Consider the following 25739-nt stretch of genomic DNA (forward strand, 5'->3'; position numbering starts at 1 on the left):
TGTAGTGCACAGCTGACAAAGCCCCTGGAATACACTGTGCAGATTTTATTTGGTTAACCATTATCTGCCATTCACATAAATTTTCTTTCAAAAGCTTGTAATAACCTTTTCACTTTAGGCATCCATGTAATCCACATTCCAAAGTATAAAAGTTTGAATCTTTCTTTTCTGAATTCCAGGTTCCATTTCTCTTGTGGTTCAATGTGGTACAAATAATTATGTTTTTTTTCTTTCTTTTACACTGTGTTTCTAATAAAAATGTTCTCTGCTCTAAACCTATATATTCCATGACCAGCTTTTTAGAAAATGACATAGATAATTGTATTTGAAAATTTATAAAGGAGAGTTGAGAATAATTCTTGCTCATGTTTCCCCTCCTTAGAAACTGAACTAGAAGTGTTCTTGGTACTGAAAAGGGGGACCATAACCAATCATATATATTTAAAAAAATGTTGATTAATTGTATATTCTCTTCTAAAAACTCTGTTAAGATCCTTGGCCCATTTCTTGATTGGTTTATTATCATCATCATCATCATCATCATCATCATCATCATCACTATTAGTATTATTTGCTTAGTCTTTTGAGTTCTTTATGTACCCTAGAGATTAGTGCTCTGTCTGATATGTGAGGGGTAAAATATTCGTCCTAAATATTTGTCTTCACCTCACAGATTGTTTCTTTTGCTGAGAATAAACTTTTTAGTATGATTCTATCCCATTTATTGATTATTTGTTTTAATTCTTGTTCTATCAGTGTCTTATTAAAGAAATTGGGGCCTAATCCCACATGATGAAGATTAGAGCCTGTATTTTATTCCATTAGACACAGAGTATCTGGGTTAATTCCTAGGTTCTTGATACACTTGGAGTTGAGTTTTGTGCATCGTGAGAGAGGGTGGTTTGTTGAAGAGGCTATCTTTTCTCCAGTGCATGTTTTGACACCTTTGTCTAATATATAATAATTATAATTTTGTGGGTTAGTCTCTGTGACCTCTATTCTGTACCATTCATCTGCAGTATTTTTTTTTTCAAATGCAAGGCTGTTTTTGTTACCACTGCTCTGTAGTATGGTTTAAGGTCTGGTATAGTGATGCCACCTGCTTCACTCTTTCTGCTAAGGGTTACTTTAGCTATTCTTGATCTCTTTTATTTTTCCAGATAAATTTCATTGTTGCTTTTTCTATTTCTATGAGGAATGTCATTAGGATTTTGATCATAATTGCAGTAAATCTGTATAGTGCTTTGGTAGTACTGTCATTTTGATAATATTAATTGTGCCTATTGATGAGCAAAGTAGATCTTTCCATCTTTTAAGGTCTTTTTTGATTTTTCTTCTTTAGGTTTCTGTAGTTTTTCTTGTATAGACCCTTCACCTCTTTCATTAACTTGATTCCCAAGTATCTTTTTTTTGAAGTTATTGTAAATGGGGTAGTTTTCTTCATTTTTTTCTCAGAAGATTTTTCACTGATATACAGAAATGCTTTTGATTTATGAATGATGATTTTATATCCTGCTACTTTGCAAAATTTATTTACAAGATCTAGAAGTTTTCTGGTGGAGATATTTGAGTCTTCTAGGTATATAATCATGTCTGGCATTTGCAGGTAAATGGATAGCATTGGAGAAGATAATGCTAAGTGATGTTAGCCAATTCAAAGAAAAATGCCAAATATAAGGAGGCTGACTCATAATGGGGTAGGGAGGGGGAGCATGAGAGAAATAGATGGATTCTCAATAAAGAAGAGGGGTGGGAGGAAAAGAAAAGGGACACGGGATTTGCAAGAATGGTGGAAGGTGATACAAACTATAATCAAAAGTACATGTACGAAGACACAAATTTGTATCACCATACTTTATATACAACCAGAGATATGAAAAATTGTGTTCTATACAAGAAATAAGAATTGTAATGCTTCTGTTGTCATTTCTTTAAAAAATTGATAGAAATATGAAAAAATTTGTTCATAAATTATATACACTAAATATGTTCATGATATATATAATCTCCTCATGTATGTTTATATATAGCTCTAGGGAAATGCAAGTCTCCTGAATTTTTAAAAATCAATTAATTCTTTAATTTGTTCTAACTTGCTAATAGAGCAGAATACATTTCACTTCATAGTACACAAATGGAGCACAAACTTTTATTTCTCTTGTTGTACAGAAAGTATAGTTACAAAACCCATGTAACTCTACTTTGTGTACAACAAGATTTTCATCTCATTCCGCCATCTATACCATCTCCCATCACCTCCCTCCCCTTTGTCTTATTCAAAGTTTCTTCATTTCTTCCATGCTACCTCCCACTTCCCTCGTTGTGGTTGTGGATCACCATCCACTTAGCAGAGAAAACCTTAGGTCTTTGGTTTAGGAGGATTGGCTTACTTGCCTTAACATGATATTCTCCAACTCCATCCATTTACTTTCCAATTCCATAATTTTATTCTCTATTAATGCTCAGTATTATTCCACTGTGTAAATAGACCATACTTTCTTTATCCATTCATCTATTGAAGAACATATAGATTGGTTCTGTAGTTTACCTATTGTAAATTGTTTTGCTATGAACATCGATGTGGATATGCCTCTGTATTATGCAGTTTTTAGCTCTGGTTGGTCTAAACTGAGGAGTTGGGTAGCTGGGTAAATTTTGGTTTCTTTCCAAGTTTTCTAAGAAATCTCCTTATTCTTTTCCAGATTGGTGTCACAAATTTAGGGTCCTACCAACATTGTTACAATGGGGCTTTTTCCTCACATCCTCACCAACATACATTTTTGCTTGTATTTTTAATAACTGCCATTCTGATTGAAGTAAGATTAAATTTTGGAGTAGTTTTGATTTGCAATTCTTTAATTGCTAGAGATGTTGAACATTTTTTAATGATTTATTGATTGTTTATCTTCTAAAAAGTGTGTCTCTTCAGTTCCTTAGTCCATTTCATTTAATGATTAGTAAAATTTTTTTTTTGGTATTAAGTTTTTTAAATTCTTTATATAGCTGGGAAATTAGGTTTCTACTTGATGTGCATGTGGTAAAAATTTGCTGCTATCTCTGGTATCACTTTTCACGTCACCTTTTTTTTTTTTTTTTGCTGAGAAGAATCTTTTCAGTTTGAATTCATTCCACCTAGTGACTCTTGTTTCTATTTCTTGTGCTTTAGTAGTATTCTTAAAGAAGCAAAATTTCAAATTCCCTACCTGGGATTACAGGTGTATGACATCATGATAGCAACACAATTCATCTTCATTTCAAGCTCACTTTCTTAAGGGGATTTCATCCTAGAAAGAAAAAAATAATATTATAGACAGGCCATTGGGTCTAAGGCCATGTCATAAAAATAAGAATATTCCATTAGTCAACTTAAACAATAGACTAAAATCTTTGGATCTGGGGAAATATATATATATATTACAAACATACACACACACACACACACACACACACACACACACACACACCATACACTTTCTGGTGAAATCTCCTTGCCCTGACTCAGGGCAGTTTATCTCTAGTTTTCTATATCTCAGGAGAAATATTGGTAAAAAAATAAATGTATTTATGGCCTTGCCAGAAAACAGCAAACTCTTTCTGGTGGACCTAATTGACAGGAAATGGATAAAAATAAAATTCTCAAATCAATAACTGCATACCATGTGCCAAGGATGTGTTAAGCAATGAAACCAAATCTGGTATAGTAGCTGCAATTGAAGATAATACCTAGTTAAACTTAGAATAATTCATTGTAATTTTCTAAGATGCATCTGTTTTTTCCTATTTATTTATTTATTTATATATGTCAGCAAAATTCATTACAATTCTTATTACACTTATAGAGCACAATTTTTCATATCTCTGGTTGTATATAAAGGATCCATCTGCTTTGTGCACAGGGTAAACAGGAAAGTTGAATGAGGATGTGGAAATCGCCATCCTTACATTTCCCAAGTCCTTGATGGTGGCACTACTCTCCAGTCCCTTCAGGAATGTGGTACTCTTTTTGGCTTGTGACTTTTTTCTAGGAAGGGACAGTTCTACTGTATGACACTTACCATTTTGCATCATAATAGCCCTAAATCCATAGGAAAGGAAATCACTGTTGATGATTATGACTGTGCCAGTTATACATGCCTGATCCAGGAAAACAGCCACAGAATGAGTTTGTGAACATAGAAAACCACTAGGAGAGAGAATCGAGGTAAAACTCCACTGATCACTCGACCTCCGCATGCCTAACAGGTAGACCTCACTGATGTTTAGTCTTCTAGGATTAATTTTAGTTCAGAGTCCATGTGTTCAGTAGTCTCCAAAATTTCTGATTATTTCCTTTTTCTCATTGCATTTAACCTGATAAAAGACCATAGGTTCCTTTGAGGAAGACTGGGAGAAACACTAACAATATCGATGTTGGCAGTGTACAGGGCCCTTTCCCTTCCATTCAAAATATTGTGAATCTGTGAACAAACTGAAGCCTAGGAAGTGATTGGGGGACAACAGATTTATAATCCTATGATTCAGGTTAGACATTTGCTCACTTGACCTAGAACTTTCCTGCTTACACAGAACATGAATTCAGCAGTCCTATCTATTTAATTTCTGGGAACACCTTGATCAAGTAACCAACACCACAGTCCTGCATGAGGCAGACTCTTCTGATTGTTGCTTTGACTCATTACCTTACAGTCAGTGTCTGCCACTTGGCTCCTGCAATCCTGGTATCTAGTCACTCTCACTGAATTCAGAATTCCCGATTCAGTGGCCGCAGTTCCCACTATACTGACTCGTGTACAGAGAAGAGCAACCACCAAGTCCTCTAGAAGGCCAGGGCTCTCCTCACTTATTTGTTTCTCACAGTTATCAGGAAAAGTATGTCTCCAAAATGGGTGACAAGATCTTAAGTGACAGATCCACTCTGACATTGAAATCTCCTAAGTCTTACAATCCATATGTCTACACTAAATCAAGACTGGTCCGACACTTCTAGCTCATTCACTGTGAGCCATTTCTCAAGCCATGTTTCAGCCAACCATATAAACTTTGAAAGCCTTTTCTAAGTCCCCAGGCTCTAAAATTAACTGCACTTAGTAAACTCATATCAATAAACTCAGCCAGATCCAACTGTGTGTTCCCTTCCTTGTTATCCCATCTCTTTAATATTTGCTTCACATGTAAACTCCAATTATCTTGTATAAACTGGAAAACTCAAATTGTTCTTATGGGGTATGGTTCACCTCTTCATGGGTCACATGCTGCACTTAACCTGGGGCCTTCTGGTTTCAGACTCTAATTATAGGATTAGAACCATGAGGAATGATGGGGTAGGTCCTGAGTAGAGGATCACTCCTTTGCCATACAACTGGCTGGTGTGGGGATGGAGCTATTATTTTTCCTTAGGTAATGCAAGGTTAACTCCTCAGATGATTTTGAAGAAGTTGCTTCTACTGGAAAAGACTATCATTGGAATTTAGGGATTCATTTTCTCTAAGTTCTTCAGTCTTTACTTATCTTCCCAATTCAACTGATTTCTTCCAAATGAATGTCCTTACATTAAGAGTAGACATCCTGTGAAGATGGTGATTCAGTGTGAGTTGTATTTTTTTTTAAAGACAGAGTGAGAGAGAGAGAGGGAGAGAGAGAGAGAGAAATTTTTTTATATTTATTTTTTAGTTATCGGCAGACACAACATCTTTGTATGTGGTGCTGAGGATCGAACCCAGGCTGCACGCATGCCAGGCGAGCGTGCTACCGCTTGAGCCACATCCCCAGCCCGTGAGTTGTAATTAAATTACCTAAAGGATAAGATTCTGGGTTTGATTTTTAATGAAAATAAACTCTGCAGCTATGGGAGATAAAAATCTCTCTCAGGACAGAAAAGCTTTCAGATAGATTTGTGTGGCCCTCAGCCCTTGGCCCAACATTTTCTTTCCCCACTTTGTTCTGCAACATTAGGAGCAATGTTATTATATGCATTAATTTAGACCAGAATATTTGCAAGTACCATCTATGTAATCACCCAGATTCTTGCTTTTTGTGTTTGATTAGGAATTTAGAAAGGGGATTTTTTTATACCTCTTTAGTCAGATCATGTCATGGACTATCATGCTCTCTTTACTACTGAAAAGAGAATTGTTAACGTTTTTAAATCAATATATTAGAGAGTTGATTTTCAAAAACATAGAAGCAATTCAGAAAATTCACTCAAGATTTGTTCTTCCAGAACTACTCTCTAGAAAAACAGAAACCATGGTACAAACATACGAATGTGAATGTAATATATATTTATTATAACCAAGTGACTCATACAATCATGAAAGCCGCAAGTCCAAAATATACAGAGCTAACATCTCAGTATGTCCAAAAACCATAGGACTGCTGCAAGAGTCCCATTTCCAAGGCCATCAGGGAGTGCTGTAGTGCAGTTCAGTGGCAGAGAACTTGCTTAGCATGCACAAGACCTACTGTCGACGCCCAACTTTGTAAAAAGAAAAAAAAATGGTGGTGGGGGGAGTGAAATAGAAGAATACTCTTCTAATCAGATAAGGTTTAGCCTTTTGTTGTATTTAGGCCATTAACTAATTAGATAAGGTCCAATACAAACCATTTTACTCAGTCTAAATGTTAATCACATCCAAAAATGTCCTAATGAAAATATATAAAATCATGTTTGACCAAATATTTGGGGATCCCATGACCCAGCCAAGTTGATATAAAAAATAGACCATCATAAGGAGCTAGAATCCAAGTTGTGCATTCTTAACATCTTACTCTCTAGCAAGCTCTATGTTCATCACATCCAGTAATGGCCACCTGTCCATAATGTTTTGCCTGCTGTTTTTCTCTTTCCCATTATCATTTCTGCTTCAGTAGCATGTATCCCTTGCCTGGGATCCTATAGCTGCCTTGTAATTTCCCTCCTATTCTCCACAGTGGTTTCCCCAGCCAATTTGGTGGTCTTCCAGCATACTTTCCTTTAAAGGAAGCTCCAAATATGCCATTTTGCTACACAAAACACTTTGCAAGTTATTGGCTATCAGACTACTCATATGCTCCTTGAAACAGAATTAGAAAAGTTACCACAGTATTATGGCCATTATATTATTTAGGAGTCCAAATAGATTTTGTTCATCAATATATTTTATGTCAAAAATCCCATGAGACCTTTTTTTAAGACACAGGAACACATACTACTTATTCCATCATTTCATTGATCATCAAAATAATGGCATCATCACATATAATATAGCTCTGAAGAACCCAGGGCACATTCTTTAAAGAGTGAGTGCGAAAAAGAAAAATGCCAACTTATTATTATGAACATTACTTTGACCTTGTGGGACTCCTGATAGGGTTTCAATTATCACCAGTATTTTTTTTTAAAAAAAAAAGAGAGTGAGAGAGGAGAGGGAGAGATAGAACGAATTTTTTTAATATTTATTTTTTAGTTCTCGGTGGACACAACATCTTTGTTGGTATGTGGTGCTGAGGATCGAACCTGGGCCGCACGCATGCCAGGTGAGCGCGCTACCGCTTGAGCCACATCCCGTGCCCAATTATCACTACTATTTCAAAAGCATACTTGGGAAAGTTCTGCTCTACATTGAAATCAAACAAGAATGGTCTCCATTAATCAAATAGATCTCCACCTTCCCAACCCCTTAACTTTATTCCTCTGTCTTGATCCTTTCTGACAATCTATATGCTATCTTGGAAGATATATTCTCTGAATTAAGTCATGTAAGTTGCAGATAAGTGGATGAAACTTGAGATCATATATTAAGTAAATTTAGCCTAATTCAGAATGTCAAGTTTTATGTTTTCTCTTATATATGAAAGTTAGAAAAAATGCAAAAGAGGGGAAAAAGTAGTGAGGGAATTGTTAGTCAATGTTTTCTAATTGTGACCAAAATAACTGAAAAGAACAACGTAGAGGAGAGAAAGTTTTTTGAGCTCAAGTTTTATAGGTTTATTCCATGTATAAATTGCTTTGGGCCCCAAATGAGGTAGGTATCATGGAGAAAAGGTGTGGTGGAAGACCACAGCTACCTTCATTGCATTCAGAAGGCAAAGAGAGGAAAAGCTGAAAGGGTCAGGGCATGCCCTAGTGACCCACCAACCATGATACACCTGCCTACAGTTACCACCAAGTCAGTCCATTCAGAATAGGATGAACCAATTAGGTTACAGCCCTCATGATACAATCATTTTATCTTCAATATTCTTGCATTATCACAGGTGCTTTTGAGGGACAATTCATGTCCAAATCATAACATTGTATCCCTGGTCCCCCAAAGTTCACATCTCTCTCAAAACACACACACAAAAATGAGTTTACTCACTCTCCAAGAGTCTCATAGTCTTAACAGTTTACCATTGTTCCAAAAGTCCATGTCCAAAGTCTTCTCTGAGACTCAAGGAAAACTCTTGAGTGTGAGTCATTGTAAAGATCAAAAAATTTATTGTTAATTCACAATAAGTGGGGACTAGGAAGAAAATACAGGTACTTTCGATTAGGCAGAGGGGAGTGAAGAGGGGTGAGGGTATGGGGGTAGGAAGGATAGTAGAATCAATCAGATATTATTGCCATATGTGCATATATGATTATACAATCAGTGTGATTCTACAACATGTTCCATGAGGAAGTTACACTCCATTTATATATGATGTGTCCCAAATGCATCCTACTGTCATGTATAACTAATTAGAACAAATTTAAAATTACATAACCTTAAAAAGATAAATAAATAAATAGTAAAAAGGTTAAATATATCCAATGTACAGAAGCAAAGAGTAAATCTTCCATTCCAAAATGGACAAATACAGACAGAGACAAAAGAGATGGGACTAAAACATGACCAAAACTCAGCCAAACAAATAAGCCTTATATCTCCACCTCTGGCATCTGGGAAACTTGGTGGTAAGATGTGATTTCCTAAGGATCTGGACAGCCCTGCCTCTTTAGTCTTCCTAGTTGCAGTGCACACATGTTCTCAATAGTCTGAGTCTCTGCACAGGCAGAAGATCTTTCCAGTGGTAAGTTCATATTACAGGCATCTCTTGGTTCCTGGGATCTTCATTTCAGCTTTGTTGTTATGATCACAACTTCATGCATCACCCATTCATGGTCAACCAACAGGGACTTGGATCCTGCTACACTTTGCCTGGCCTCCCAGTGATTCCATTGAAATCTTGGTGGAAGCTTCCATGGTCCTTACCTTGAGCATTCTGTATTTCAGCATAAGTGACACCCTGTAGATGATGTCAATGTCTGCTACCAGTTGGGGCAGTACCAAGGGCCCCTGTAATCACAACAGCAGTATCTTAGGTCCTGCATGGCTGATCAGTGTGAAACAATTTCCTAGGCCCCCTGGTGAAAGCAGGCTGCCACCAAGATCTTTTCTCAAATGATTATTTTCCTCCACATTATCCAGTAGGCAATGTGTGCTGTCTTGCAAATTCCTGAGGTGCCCTCAGCCATCTTTCCTATTGTGCCTGTACAAAGTGCTTAACATCTCTGTAGTGGTCATAATCTCCTTAACAATCACATTTTTCTTGAGCACAGATTTACATGCACTTGTCTAGTCAAGCTTAAGTTTCTAAAAATTTTCAGATATGATTTCTGGCCCCACGTTTTCACAGCAAACCTGGCTAAAAGCTGGGGACAATATCCACACCACTGATTGAATTCTTTGCTGCCTTGAAATTTCCTCAAGAAGATGTCTATGTCTTTATATAGAGTCTCACATGAAGTCTCAGAACGTGGGCAGGATGTAACAACTTCTTTGACACAATGTAACATGAATGGACTCTAGTCAAATGTTCAAGGGAATCCTTATTTCCCTCTGAAACCTCATGAGCAGTTTTTATCTCTTCATTCTAGTATTCAGAGCTCCCACCAGAATTTCCCATTAAGCTCTATTTACAACATTCTAAAGCCTTTCTAGCTTGCAGCTCCAGATATTTAAAAATTCTCCCCCAAACAAGCTCCAAAGGATTCTGAATCATATGGTCAGGTTAGCCACTGCTTCTTAGTGCCAATTTTCATGTTAACAAATTTTGCATTTTTCTGTCAAAAAGACCTTAGAAGTGGGAAAGTTTACTTTTGTTCACAGTTCCATAGATTTAATCCATGTTCAGCTGAGTCCATTGCTCTGGGCCCAAAGTGAGGCAGAACATTATGGCAGGAGAATTTCATGGAGAACACTGCTACATTCATGGCAGCTAGGAATGAGAGATAGGAAAGGGCAAAAGGGTCACAGGGAAGATCAATCTATATTTCCAGGACACATCCCTACTGACCCACCTTCTCCAGCCATGTCCCACCTGCCTACAGTTACCACCCTGTCCCTTCAAACTTGGGTGAACTGGTCAAGTTACTATTCCTGCAATCCAATTCTTTTACTTCTGAATATTCCTGAATGCATATAGCAGCTTTGGGGGCACACCTCATATGTAACTCATAACAAGGGAAAATTTCATGAAAATAGAAGGGAGACCAGTAGAGTACAGGAATGGTCCACAGGGAGTTTTGAAAGGAGTGAAAGGGGAAGTACTGAAAAATGACACTGACCAAATCAAATTGTTACATTGCATGCATGTATAACCATGTCATACAAATCCCATTATTAGGTAGAATTTAATATAGCCATAAAAATATGAAAAAATAGACAAATAAATTAAAAAATGAGTCCTAACCCCAAGATTATCTTAACTAATAAAATGCTGAAGTGCTTACCAACTTGAAAAAATAAATAAAATATGCCTTCTTAGAAGGAAAACAATGTCATTTCCTTTGTGCAAGTTTTCAAGATGAATCATTGTGTGTGTGTGCATATATGTGTGTGTGCACATGTGCACATGCACGTTTTTTCTCAGAATTTTAAAAAGCTTCCTTCATAGTGCTTATATATTCTTCCTTCTATTATTGCTCTTTATGCATTTATCTTGTTCCTTTCTGGTTCATATATACTGTGTTTACCTTTCCAAAACCAATTCCCCCTTTATTATCAATTTACAAACCCACCTTTCCTTGCCAAAGTGTGAACACATGACCCAAAGCAGTCCAGCCATATTCTCTGCTCTAGAATTTCAATTATGAGCACAGACAAAATGTATTTGGTGCTCACTCAATTTGACAGAAGTGATTTGAAGAGAGATTGTCCCATTAGATACAGTTTCCTAAATTTCTGTAGCTGCCTCATTTTCTGTCCTGGTTCTTTTCTCTGTTTTGAGAACTATACCGTATCCTTCCTATTAAGTATATTTGTTCCTTATTTAACTATGATCATTTCCTGTTTCTTACAGTCAAGGAATTCTAATAACTATTTGCCTCAATACACATATGCAGTATAAATATAAACCCACACAAATGCAAGTTCCATGACAGCAGGGCACATGTGATCTTAGCAATTTTCTAAAATTCTGCCAACACCAACCCACCACACACACATACCACATAACCACACAAAGAAGTCAATAATAACTTGAAAAAGTTAAATTCCATGAAATATTTATTATCACAAGTTTCCTAATTTAATGACATCATCTCTTTGCTAGTGATGGCAAATGAAAATTACTGAGAACTCAAAACTCTACAAAACCTGAGGCTTTTAGACATCATGCTACCTGTGGGCAATTCCAACTCCAGTTCCACCTTCTTCCATCTAATTCCACCACTACCACCTCAAGTCCCCAATTTCCATTAATACCTCCATCACTTCCAAAATAATTCATGCCTGCTAATAAGCCGAAATGTCATCGACCAACCCTATCTATATCAGTGATGCCAAGAGTGCACTTCCAGAAGCAATTTAAAAAGGCATTCAGCTACCAAAATAGAAGAGCAGCATAAACAAGAAGCTCATTGGGATGACATTGCCCCATCCTGTCTGGTCATATTGCCATGAACTGGAGTGATTCAGGAGGTGTTTCAGAAGCTGATGAAATACAGTGGAAATAATAAAAATCATTGATGATTATAATAAAAATAAATGCAAGTGTCTTTTGCCATATTTGTTGTTTTAAAATGTTTGCTCATTCTAATGTTTTGCTCTATTTTTCACATGATAAATAATCCTTTATCACCTTAAATTATTATTTCTAGTAAAATAGGTATTATTTTATTAGAAATAATAGTATATATTTATTATTATATATTTAACAAATATATCATTTAGTATATATTTCAAAGTAAATGCTTTGTTTTGGCTTCTTTTTCCCTAAAATGATCTAATTTAGTCAAACTCATACTAAGCATGAACATCAGCTAGAGTAGCAGATGCATTTTTTGACATATTTTAATTGTGCACATGATAAATTTTAATGTTAAAAAAACCCACTTTGATCAAAATCTTGAGGGCAGTTATATCTTCTGAGGCTTAGTTGATTTCTTAATGTTCTGAAAGAAGAAACAGTATCTTGACTGTATGAATCACTCAGAATTGTGTATTTAGCTTGTAGTGTTAACCTCTCATAACAGAATCTTGAATTTTAAAAAAATATTTTATTTATTTTAATATTTTAAATACTTACTTATCTTATTTAGACATGTGTCCTATATTCATATATGAATACACAACCAGTAAAATTATACATCATGTACAACCTTAAGAATGGGAAGTTATATTCAGGTTGTGTATTAAGTTATATTCCACATATGTATAATATATTAAATTACACTCTACTCTCAAGTATATATAAAATTAACAAATAAAAAAAATAAAGTACTTATTTGAGTATTTAGTATTACTCTTTTTATTTATATACTATATGGTACAGGTTTGCTTGCCTCTGAGAGAAATATATTTCCATGTAAAATAATCTGGATTATACATAGATGCAATTATATAACTGTTAAAAATAACAGTCTTTAAAAAAACGAGCAAAAGACTTGAATAGACATTTCTCCAAATTTATAAAAATGACCATCAGTATTTGAAAACAATTCTCATTGTCTTGAGTATCTCATTAAAAAAACATGATTCAAACTACAATAAAATATCACTTCATTGGGCTGGGGATATAGCTCAGTTGGTAGAGTCCCCAGCATCACCAAAAAAAAAGATATTACTTATACTCACTAGTAAAAAAAAGGTAATAAGAAGTGTTAGTCAGGATATAGTGTTAGATGATGCAGCTAAACTGGGCAAATAGCATAAAGAAGCTCCTTAAAAAAGTTAAACAACAAATATTTGCTATGGTTTGTACCCAAAAGGTTCATGTGCAAGAATCTTGGTTTCTGGAATTTGTTGGAACATTTAAGTGGTAAACCCTAGTGGAAAGTAATCAGGTCATTGGAATAAACTAATGCTGGTCTCTCAGCATGAGTTACCTTTCAAAAGACATATGTTATGAAGTGAGGCTACCCCACATGCTTGGCTCCTCTGTACTCATAGAGTTCCCTTTCCATTTCTCTGCTATATTGTCATGCAGCCAGAGGACTGATTCCATGCTCTTTGGGCCCTATGGTCACAAGACAGGAACATTATTTCTTTATAAAGTATCCAGCCTTGGTATTTTGTTGTATTAATAGAAAACAGACTAATGCTCCATATGATCCAGAAATTCCACTCCTGGGTATAGAGTCAAAAAAAATTTTAAAAAGCAACCAAAAGGATATGTTCACACAAAACTTCATACACAAATATGCATATAGCAGCATTATTCACATTACCATAAGGAGGAAACAATTTCTATCAAGTGGTGAATGTGTTAACAAAATATGAAATATTTATGCAATTGATTATTATTCAGTCATAAAAAGAAATAAATTCCTGATATAGGCTTGTCTGGATGAATCTTGAAAAGATAGTGAAATTGAAATTCCAAGATTTTTATGAAAGAATCTAGTCACAAAAGGCCACTTATTATGTGATTATATTTATATGAAAAATCCAGAATAGGTGAATCTACACTGTCATAAAATAGATTAGTGGTGGCAAGAGCTATGTGGCTGATGGAAGGGCTAGGGAAGATATCTAATAAGCATGGGATTTCTTCTGTGAACACATTAACTGTACATTTTAAATGGATAAATTCCATGGTATGTAAATTAGACCTAAATGAAACATTCACATAAGAAAACAAACAAGCAACATTAAAGCCTTAAATATGAAGGAGGGGGCAGGACAATACGAAGGAGTGGGCAGTCAGAGATGCAAGTAGAGACAGGTTTACTAAAAGTGGTTTAAAGTTCAAGAATTTACTCTTTATTCTATGTACCAGAGTGCAGCTTGCCATTTGTTTTTGTAAATAAACTTTTACTGGAGCACAGCCCACTTACAGCTGCTTTTACACTGCAATGACTGAGTTATATAGGTGCAACCCGACACCCTCTGATCAGAAAATCAAAGTATTTACTACCTGGTCGAGTAGATGAACGTATTCTGACCTCTCCTGTTAAGGTTTGAATTTATCCCCATTAAGTTCTTGTGCTGGAAACTGAAAGCCCACATTCATTTGCTAATGGATTTGGAGATGAGGCCTTTGAGAGGTGAATGAGAGTAGATAAGATTATGAGGGAGGTGCCTCCTTATGGCATTAATGGCTTTATAAAAGGGAGAGACCTGATCCTGTAGGCTTGCTCTGTCTCACCATGTGATGCCCCCTGCCATGTTACAGTGCAGCAAGAAGACCCTCACCAGATGCTGGCACCTTGCTCCTGAGCTTTCCAGACTTCAGAACTGTGAGCTGAATAAAATTTCATTCTTTATCCATTGTCCAGTATTGGATATTTTGTTATAGAAACATAAAATGAACTAAAATTCCTTCTATGTACAGGGCAAAGACTTTGAAGATTTTTAGAAAGAAAACTATGATTGCCACTTAGAGATTGAAAAAGTAGAAAAGTAGATGTGAAAAATTAGAAACAGAAAGCACAGGCTTGCCCTGTACCTTATTCCTTCTTCTCACAGGACCCTCAGAACTCTGTCTACTTCTTTCTCTTCTACAGAGCAGTCACCTCTGTTTATACCTCCTGATTCTCTCTCTGGTCAGGACTCCAATGGCCTTTCACTTTAGAATTTCTACCTGTCCCTGAGACTGAACAGGTCACAGGCCACTTTGTGATAAGATTTTTAGAGAGCAGTAACAATTTCTTAGGTTCCAAGATTCCAGAAGTCAACAAAGATCTTACAAAATTCGTATTTCTTTGTGTTTTCAGTGCCTACCACAATGCTGATGATCAACTAATGCTGAATGAGTGAACGATAGTAGTAAATATGCTTTGTTTTTTTCTCTTTTATTTTGAGAGTCTCTTGGGATCATCTTCGTCTTTTTTATGGAATCCCTGACCTTTCCTTACCTGCTTTCACTTACCTTCTGGATTTCCATAACTGAAACATGGTTCCTGGAACAAATGTCTAAACGAATAGCCCTACCCAGTGGGCCCCATGAACTCTCTGGCAGGAAGTGCAGGGAGTACACTGTCCTCTCACTCTGGCCTGATTTCCACTGCACCCATGCAATCAGTTCCTCCCACTTTGGAAAATGAATTCAGCATGTGTATACTTGTTCCCAGAGGACAGAAATCTAACCCTGACTCTGCACCTAGGTGTAGGCAAAAGTAAACTCATTAATCAGAGTCCTGATAGGGCGATAGAAAACACATCAGTTCTTGAGGAAGAAAGCTATAGCCATGTATGAGCCCTGCTTTGCCAAGATGTGGTCATACTCTTGGTGACTGGTTTCCCATGCTGCCAGTAAATCTTGGGTCAGGGCACACCCAGTTACCCTGAAGGAGGGCCCTCCTTAAAGGCCCTCTCAGAAAAACCAGGATCTGGACCCCAACTTCCTCACCTAGTGACTCACTGCTTGCTGTTAAATACCAACTGTAAGTAATCAGAGAGACAGTCAGACGAAGAATGTATTTGTAGCTTTTCTTTGAGTTAGTCCTAAAGATAAAATGTATTTAAATATTGAATATAAAATATGCTATTAATTTTGAAATGTGGGTGGGATTGTGAGTCACATAAAAGATAAATCTGAATAAATTCCAGATGACCTTTTTTAACAAAAAATTGTTTTCCTTTAAAGTGATAATGAGCTGGGATTGTAGCTCAGTGGTAGACGTAGGCTACATGCATGAGACCCTGGGTTCAATGCTCAGAACCATAGACACACACACAAATAATACCACTCCATACCCCAAACAATTAAATTATCCTTAACACTTAAAATATGAGACCCAAGGATAAGAGAATAATTTCCCTAGAGGAAAAGGTGAATTATAAATGTTTTAAGGATGTGGCCTGAAGTTCCTTCAGGCTTTTGCAGAGTTTCAAAGATATATGTGATATATGAAAGTACCGGGTGCCTTTGCCTGCAGAAATACAGACTGAAGGTCTAGTCCCAAGGTACAGGACCCAGTGTGCTAGTCTTTTTTTCCATTATTATAACAAAATAATTGAGATAAATTAACTTTAAAAGAGAAAAGGCTATATTGCCTCAGTTTCAGAGCTTTCAATCCATAATCTATTGGGTTGGAGTGAACCAATACATTAATACATTTTATCAGGAGTGTATGGTGGAAGAAACTGCTCATTTCATGATAGCCAGGGAAGAGAGAAAAAGAGAGAGAGAGAGAGAGAGAGAGAGAGAGAGAGAGAGAGAGAGAGAGAGAGAAGACCTAAATCTAGTCCCACCTAAGTTTTAATAGCATAGCTAAGAAAACTGAGGGCATTGGGCAGTTAGTTGATTTTCTCTTTAAAATAAAAGAGCAAATTGCTATTAAAGAAAGGCAAATTACGCATGCTATCTTATTCTATTTTGTTCTAGTATTACAGAATATCTGAGACTAGCAATTTATAAAGGATAGAGATATATTTTTATGGCTCTGGAGGTGTGGAAATCTAAGTTTGAGGGCTCACAACTGGAGAGGACTTTCCTGTTGTGGGATAACATGGCAGAAGGCATCACATGATGTGAGAGAGAAAGAGGGGATGAACTTTACTTTCACAATACACAATAGTGTTGTGATAACAACTTACTGAGACTTCATCACTTCTTAAAGATCGCGCCTCTCAAAACTGTTGCACTGGGGATTACATTTCAAACACATAAACTTTGGGGGACACATTCAAGTAATAGCATTTGTAGGCTACATACTGTATGATTTCACTTATATTTGTATGCATAAAATATTCACAGTAAATGAGTCCAATTGATATACAAAATAAATTAGTGGCTACCTAACGCTGATGAATAGGGGCAATGAAGGGTAACCATTAAATGGTGCAGGGTTTCTGCCACTTCCTCCTGCTACTCCTCCCACTCCCCTTTCTTATTCTCCTCCTATCTTCCTCCTCCTCCTCCTCACTTTGTGTGTTGGTGCTTGGGATGGAACACAGGCCTTCAAGCATGCTAGGCAAGTGCTATACCACTGAGCCGCACCACCAGCACCAGAGTTTCTTTGTGGGATTACAAAAATGCTCTAAAGTTGATTGTAGTGATGGTTACACTAGTTTTAGTTTTACAACTAAAACTATTTTAAATGGGTGAAGTGAATTAGACCTCAATAAAACTGACTTCTTAAAAAAATAAGAGCTAGTTCATAGCACAGTTTACTTTCAGATAGAATCTGAGAAAGGCTTCAAGTAAAATTTCATTTTAAAGCTGATACATTTGACTCTATAAAATTTGATTAAGAATATTTTGGATAGGGAGAATAACAGGACTGAAGCAAAGAGGTAGGAAATTAAAAGATGTCTCCAGGGAACACTAAGTTCAGCCATGGATGGTGTCATATTAAAGAAGACCTTGAATTAATTATGACTTTGGGCCATACAGGATGAGAGGTAACTGCTCTGGACTGAGCTAATTTATATGATGAACACAGTAAAGACCAGAGGAAAGAGACTGGGGAAAAGGAGAGCTGATAGAAGGTTTTGCAATATCCCAGTTCACTGATATGAATGCAGAGGGAGCAACCAGAGCTGTACTTAAAACTATAAATTCTGGGATTTTAAAAACTATGGGTTTATTTTATTTTTAAATTTTGTTTTAATTAGTAATACATTACAGTAGAATGCATTTTGACACATGATACATAAATGGAGTTTAACTTCTCATTTTTCTGATTGCACATGACATACATTTGCACTGGTCATGCAATCATATATATATGCACATAGGGTAATAATGTCCAATTCATTCTACTTTCATTTCTACACCCATACCCCATCCCTCCTTTCACTTCTATCTGTCTAATCCAAAGTAGCTCTATTTTTCCCTAGAGCCTCCTCCCTTATTGTGAATTAACATCCACATAGCAGAGAAAATATTTGGCTTTTAGTTCTTTGGGATTGGCTTATTTTGCTTAGAATAATATTCTCCAGCTCCATCCATTTATCTGCAAATGCTATAATTTTGTTGTTCTTTAAGATGGAGGAATATTCTATTCTGTATATACACCACAGTTTCTTTATTCATTCATCTGTTGAAGGCCATCTAGGTTGGTTCAATAGTTTAGCTGTTGGAAATTGAGCTGCTATAAACATGGATGTGGCTGTATCATTGTAGTAGGCTGATCTTAAGTCTTTTGGGTATAAACCAAGGAGTGGGATAGCTGGGTCAAATGATGGTTCCATTCCAAGTTTTCTGAGGAATCTCCATACTGCTTTCCCAAATTACACCAATTTGCAGCCCCACCAGCAATGTTTACCTTTTCTCCCACATCCTCATCAACTTTATTGATGCTTATATTCTTGATATTGCCATTCTCACTGGAGAGAGATGAAATCTCAATGTAGTTTTGGTTTGCATTTCTGTAATTGCTAGAGATGTTGAATATTTTTTCATATATTTGTTGATCGATTATATTTCTTCTTCTGTGTAGTATGTGTTCAGTTCCTTAGTCTATTTAGTGATTGGGTTATTTGTGGGGTTTTATTGGTGTTAAGCATTTTGAGTTCTTTATATGGTTTATTTCTTATTTGCAGTTGTCCTCAATAAACATGTGATGATAAAAGATATTGTTAGATAGGTCAAGGAATCCAAGGTAATGCTTCAGGTGTGAAAGATGGCAGCCCCATGACCTGGAAGGAAATGGGGCAAGGGAATGAGGTAAGAGAGGGGTGGCATACATGCAGGTGGCTCTGGTATTGCAGACACCTACACAATTGGACATGAGGTATTTGAACTGCAGAGAAAGATCATGAGTTAGCCCTAAGAACTTTGGAGTCAATCAAATGAGGTTGAGTGTTGACAGCACTGGAATAAGAGAATTGGGAAGAAAGTAGAAAAAAAAATAGATTGCAATTAAACAAACAAAATCCCCTTTGGAAAAGGAGAGGAAAAGTGATGTCTGATGTCAGTACAAGGTCAAAGATGTAAAACTTTGGCAGGACAGGCAGCTAGGTGATTCTCTGGAAGAGTGCGAGGATTTCTAGAGGGGAGGGGGAACCTTACTTAGCACCAGAGGCATACATAATGGAAAAGAATTTCAGCACATGCCAAATAAATTTATAGACAAAGGTTTATTTAGGAAAATAGATACACATTCAAGGGAGAATGGGGGCAATCTCAAGAGAGGTGTCTTTGGGGTAAAGCAAAGAATACACATCCAAAAGAGACTGCAGGCTATCTCCAGAGGGAAATAAGCAATCTATTGGAGTGGGGTATAAATATTTATAGGAGGCCTATGCTAGGGGCTGGACTAGAGGTGGAGCCAGGGGACAAGGACATAATTCTGCATAAGTTTTTCCTGTGCTTGACAGTTTCCCTCATTTTACAAGGATGAGTGCCAAGGGCATGTTGTAAAGAATCACAACTATTCCTGAGTGCATTCAGCATTGCAATGGCTCACAGATGTGAGAATCCGTGCACCTTTGAGACTTGGTGTATCTTTCTTTTAATCCTAAATCCTTCTCTCAGTTACACTTAAATTCCAGAAAGAAATCACTAGGTCAGAACAAGGTTGGGACTTGACGGAAGAGTAGCAGTCAGTGAGTATTTAATGCATGGCCAGTCTGATTTTCCAGGTAGCCTAGGTCACTAAAATATAGTCTGTCTTCATAACTGCATGCCTTTTAAAAGATAAGGCAAGGTTAAATAAATGCATATATAAACTCTAGACTTTTGCTGTGTCTTTTCTGCATATAGGTGTTGATGAATACTGTTCAAGGAGAAAGAAAAGGAAAACCAATATTTGTAAGCAGCATGGGCTAGGAAAGATGTTTTCATTATTGTTTTTAAGCTTAAAACAACAATTGGAGGCAATCACCATTTCCTACATTTTTTTTTAGGTGTAGATGGACACAACAGAATGCCTTTATTTTTTATGTGGTGCTGAGGATCGTACCCGGGTCCCGCCCGTGCTAAGCGAGTGCTCCACTGCAGAGCCACAATCCTAGCCCCATTTCCTACATTTTATAGATTCAGAAAGGGAACCTTGGGCTAAAGAAATCACCAAAGGAGCAGGAACTTATTTGTAGCTCTTGCAGTTCCCCCATTAATGAACCCAAGTCTATTTACTCACCACTTATAAAAGAGCCCAATGACTTGAGGACAAATTATTGGGGCAAGGAAAAAGATTTACTTGGTAAGGTAGCAAAACTGAAGATAATGGACTAGCATCCTGTAAACCCGCTCTTCACACAGGTTTTAAGCCCCCTTTATGTTTAGCTAAAAGGAAAAGAAGGGGATTCAGGTTAGGAAATGATGATAAAACTGGGTGGCTGGTGATCTGTTGATTTGGCACATCATGGCATCATCAGTAATGAAGCGGGAGGAGAGAGTCAGATAAATCAATTTGGGCTGCTAGTTTAAATGATTAACTAAGGCTGGGTGCTCAGGCAGACACAGACCCTGCCTAGAAAGGAGAGGACCTGGAGGCCATGCGACTGTTTTCTCTGAAGCATAGCCTGGGTACACCCCATGCCCTGCCCATTGTGGATCCTCTGCCAGTCTGAGAGCCCTGGGGGGAGGAGCAGAGCCATGCAGTGCTGGCTTCTGCTGAAGAACTGTGGGCACCCACAGGTGCAGTCACTGGGAGGTCATAGGAAACAAGGAGGGGTGTGCTTGCTGCCATACATTCCTCCAGACAGCCTTGAGTTTTCAGCTCAAGACAGCTGATTGCAGAGCAGTCAAGGCCACAGTTAAGTGAACGCTGAACAATGAAAGGCGATTCTTTGTCGGGCAGGTGGCAGCGGGGTTTTCTCCTATGCAGCCAGACTCTTTCAGTAATGACTGCAGTGTACCACACCAACAGGAGAGCCTCCCCAAGTGCCTCTACCTGCTGAAGGCCATTCAGCGGCAGCACAGAGGAAATTTGAGCCTCTGTGATTGCCATAGCCAGGGAACACCACCCTTTTCCTTGGAATGTGATTCCTGGGCCTACTGACCCTTGCTCAGGTCTCAAGGCTGCTGACTCTCCTGGAGCTTGAAGGTAAGAATATGGCTCAAAAGAAATGCTGTACTTACCTCATTGTACTTTTTCATCTTGTGCCATGTAGGTGTTACCAAATAGGTTAACTCAGCCAGGTCCTAAGGAAACTGAAAACAATGGCATGAAAGGTGTGTGTGATAGGTACCAGTCAAACTGTTCGATCTAGAATTCAGGTGATTACTCCCTAAACTTTCTCCCTGAAATCTTCTCTCCTCCAACAGTGCTTCTACAGCTAGCAAGGATCTGAGGGAAGGTGAAAAGGGCCTGGAATCCCTTCCATGGCACGGCCCTCTGCTCCCCAGCACTACCCAGCTCTCTCCACACTCCTGCTGAGCCTCCTTTCCTGAGCTTCAGTCAGGTTCCACCGCGCCCTGTGACTGCCTCCACACAGTAGGGCCATGGGGATGAGAGCACATTAGACAGCCCCATCTTTAACTTCCCTAGTCCCAGACAGCTGTTTTTCTCAGCACCCTGCATACTGTGGCCTGTTGAGCTCCAGGTACCTTCCATACACAGATGCTGACTTATGATGGGGTTATATCTTGATAAGTCTATCATAAATTGAAAATGTGATAGATGAAAATGCATTGATAGAACCTACCTCCCACCCATCCTAGCTCAGCCACACAGCACACTGTGGAGTGTAGCTGATTCCTCCTGTGATCATGGGGTGGCTGGGACTTGTGGCTCTTTGCCATTGTCCAGCATCAGGAGAGGATTTTACCACACACTGTAATCCTGGGAAATTATTCACATTCGAAATTCAAAGTAAGATTCCTACTGAATGCATACGGCCATTTCATCATATAAAGTCATAATTCATAAGTCAAATGCAGTTAAGAACTAAGTGCCTCTCGACTCCCACGCTCTCCTCGCACACCTCAGCCCTCAGCACCTGCCTCACTCACGGTTTTCTCAGCAGGGTTGGACAATGTGTTGACCAGACCAGAGCTCTGGACCCACCTTCACACCTGCCAGATACAGAGGACCCACAGGCAGCTCAGATTCCCCCTCAAACTGAACTTAGCCGTGCAAAAACTGCTCCCCTCCAGGGCTCCCACTCGCAAAAAATTCTCTGACTCCCCAGCTACCCAAATCAGAAATCTGTTCACAAGCTTGACTTTCCCCCGCCGCCCCTTCCCCTCACATTTAATCATTAAGGGACATTGATTCTACCTCCCAAAGGTCTCTTAAGTCTGCTGACTTCTTCTTGTCCCCTCTGCCACAGTACTCAGCAAAGATATGATCACCAACTCCATCTTAATTGCTGCAGAACTGTCCCACTGGGCTCCAGTCCAGTCCTCCCAGTCCCCCACCCAGTGTGACCTTTCTAAAGTGCAACATGTCACCTTGGGCAGTCTCCAGCTTCCCCCTATTTGGTGACCTCTTATTGCCCTTAGAATAAAAGCATACCTGAAAGGCCCTGGTAACATCATCCATGCTCACTTCTATACACTCCCCACCCTAAAGCTCTAAGCTCTAGAAATTATTTAACATGAAGAAACCTTGCTCCCTTGTTCCTCTGATCCTTTGATAAAGTTTGAATGTGGTGTGTCCCCTAATCCTCACCTTCACCCCCAACTCATGCAGGAGTTTGGTCTCCACACTATGATGTATAATATTAAAAAGGTGGAAACTTTATCTTACTATAGTGTTTAGAGGCAGGGCCTTTGCGAAGTAATCAGATTAGTTCAGGGTTGTAGGATGGAGTCCCCCCAATCAAATTTCAGAGAGGTAGAGAGACCACACAAGGAAATACACACCTACTTCCCCTATGATATGTTACACCCAAGTGGACCTTTGCAAGAGCCTGTCCAGTGTTGTTTGGACTTCAGCCTCCAGAGCTGTAAGCTAAACAAACCTCTTTATAAGTAACCTAACTTAGGTAGTTAATAATAAAAACAGAAGCTGACTAATGCAGCCCTCACCTGCTTCTCTGTCTGATGTGCCAGTCTCTTCCCATGACACTATCTAGATTTCTATTCTAATACAGTAATGCACAGTTTAATACATGACGATAAAGCCAACATCCTTGTATCTGGCACCCAGGACAGTATATTCTAAAAACCTGCCAACTTAAAAAGAAGCCCCCATTTTCTCTGTCCTCTAACTTTTTAGAAGTAGCCACTGTCTTGACACTTAAGATAATCACTTTCTTTTTTAAAGTTCTATTTTATTTCCTTTTTTATTATTGTTTTCCTCTTGTGCAGTGTTGGAGGTTAAACCTGGGGTCTCCTGCAAACTAGACAAGTGTTATACCACTGAACTACATCCTCTGCTCCCTTCTTTAGTTTCTTCAAAATCTAATCACCTAAGTGAACATTCCTGTGCATGTCTTTTCTTTAATATGTATTTTTAGGTGATTTTAAAAAATATACTGACTCCTCTTTATTTTTTTCAACTGTCTTGTCATTTATTTGAAGTAAGTTTATTATTGTCCTGTAGACTTTCATGTGGTTTACATTTTTAATTAATTTATTTTAATTGGTGCATTAGAATTATACATAAAAGTGAGATTCATTTTGATAGATTCATATGTGCACATGACATGGTTGGATCAATTTTATTCTGCTGTTACTCCCCTTTCCCATCCCTCCTCCCCTTTCCTAACTTTCCTTCCTCTATTCCACTGTACTCCCTTCTATTTTCATGAGATTCTCCCTTCTTTAATTGCTTATTTTTCTATATATTTTACATGTAAGAGAGAATTTTTGATCCTTAACTTTCTGAGTCTGGCTTTTTCCCCTCAGCTAGATGTTCTCCAGTTCTACCCATTTACCAGCAAATGATATAATGTCATTTTCATTTATGGTTAAGTAAAACTCAATTGTATTTATGTGTGTGTGTGTGTGTGTGTGTGTGTGTGTGTGTGTGTGAATAGACAGATGGATGGATAGATAGATAGATCACTTTTTCTTTATCCATTCATCTATTGACAGGTACCTGACTGGTTCCATAACTTGGCTTGTAAAGTGTGCTGCTATACACATTTGTATGGAGGTATTGCTATAACATGCTGATCTTACTTATTTTAAATAGAGTAGCTTGGTCATAGAGTGAGTCCATTCCCAGCCTTTTGAGAATTCTCCATACTGATTTCCAAAGTGGTTGTACTCATTCACAGTCCCGTCTACAATATATAACTATACTTTTTTCCTCACAACCTCAACAGCATGCATTATTATTTACATTTTTGATGATTATCATTCTAATTGGACTGTAGTTTTGATTTGCATTTCCTTAAATACTAAGGATATTGAACATTATTTTCATATAGTTTTTGTCCATTTGCATTTCTTCTTTTGAAAAATATCTTTTAATTAATTATTTGTCTATTGATTGGGTTGTTTGATTTGGGTTTTGGTGTTTTTTGAGTTCTACCTATATTCTGCATAATAAACTCCTGTTGGAAGAGTAGCTAGCAAAGATTTTCTCCTCTCTTTGTGTTCTTAATTGTTTCCTCTGTTGTGCAGAAGTTTTTTTAAATCTGAAGCAATTCCATTTATTGATTATTGGTCTTATATATTGACTTACATTTTCATTTCATTGTCGTGATATATTTTAATATGAATTTCCTTTAAACCGATATTTGCTTACTGATTTGGGTTCCATGTATGTGGTAGGACCACTTCATAGGTCATGTGTCTTCTACTGAGAGGCACACACTGTCCAATTGTCTTTCATTTCGTGATGTAAACTGTGCTATGGGGTTTCTCTCTCTGGGAGGGCAAGGCCATTTGAAAGCTAGGTTTGGCCAAGCTGGGCTGCCAGTTCCCCCACCCACTCTATGGAATCATGGAACCAGCTTCTGTTATTGAATTTCCAACAATCATTTACTATTACATTTTATGTGAGGACCCTTTAATCTCCAAAGTTCTGTCACTCACATTATGCAAGAACTGAGAACTAATTTATACAGGCATTTAGCCTAACACATGACAAATCAAAGTGTTTGATACGTGCTGGGTTTTGACAATTATCATCTCATTAATAGTAGTATTAATAAATATCTCCTGAAATCCCAAGAGTAACAGTGGCCCACTACTTCTTTCTTCCTCCTTTTGTGCTTTTAAAAGCCTTATTTTTAATGCAACTTTTTTCAAAATAACAACAACAAATGCAAAGATGAACAAAGACTTTGAAAATACATTTCTACAAAGAAATAAACACTTAGCTCATGAGAATACGTACAACGTCATTAGTCATTAGGGATATGCAAATCAAAACCACAATGAAATAAAACCTCATCCTCATCAGGACAGCTATTTTTAAAAACCCAGAAAACATCTTGTGTTGGTGATAATATAGAGAAATTGGAGCCTGTGTACTGCATGTGAGAACGTGAAATGATATAGCC

The 25739-nt window shown here is 37.6% G+C and overlaps 1 long non-coding RNA gene across 3 annotated transcripts; it reads right to left on the reverse strand.

Moving 5' to 3' along the window:
- Positions 1 to 3201: 3201 nt before the first annotated feature.
- On the reverse strand, positions 3202 to 23210 carry LOC144373876 (uncharacterized). Of its 3 annotated transcripts, none has more exons than XR_013433445.1 (3): positions 23146 to 23210; positions 21418 to 21489; positions 3202 to 3284 (listed from the first exon to the last, which is right to left on the reverse strand). It is a non-coding gene; the product is annotated as an uncharacterized LOC144373876 (long non-coding RNA). The 3 variants fall into 3 exon arrangements; XR_013433444.1 differs by lacking the exon at positions 3202 to 3284 and adding an exon at positions 18278 to 19031; XR_013433443.1 differs by lacking the exons at positions 3202 to 3284; positions 23146 to 23210 and adding exons at positions 18278 to 19031; positions 22559 to 23080.
- Between the last annotated feature and the right edge of the window lie 2529 nt (positions 23211 to 25739).

Source organism: Ictidomys tridecemlineatus, unplaced genomic scaffold (assembly GCF_052094955.1).
Source record: "Ictidomys tridecemlineatus isolate mIctTri1 unplaced genomic scaffold, mIctTri1.hap1 Scaffold_52, whole genome shotgun sequence".
Taxonomy (NCBI): Eukaryota; Metazoa; Chordata; class Mammalia; order Rodentia; family Sciuridae; genus Ictidomys; species Ictidomys tridecemlineatus.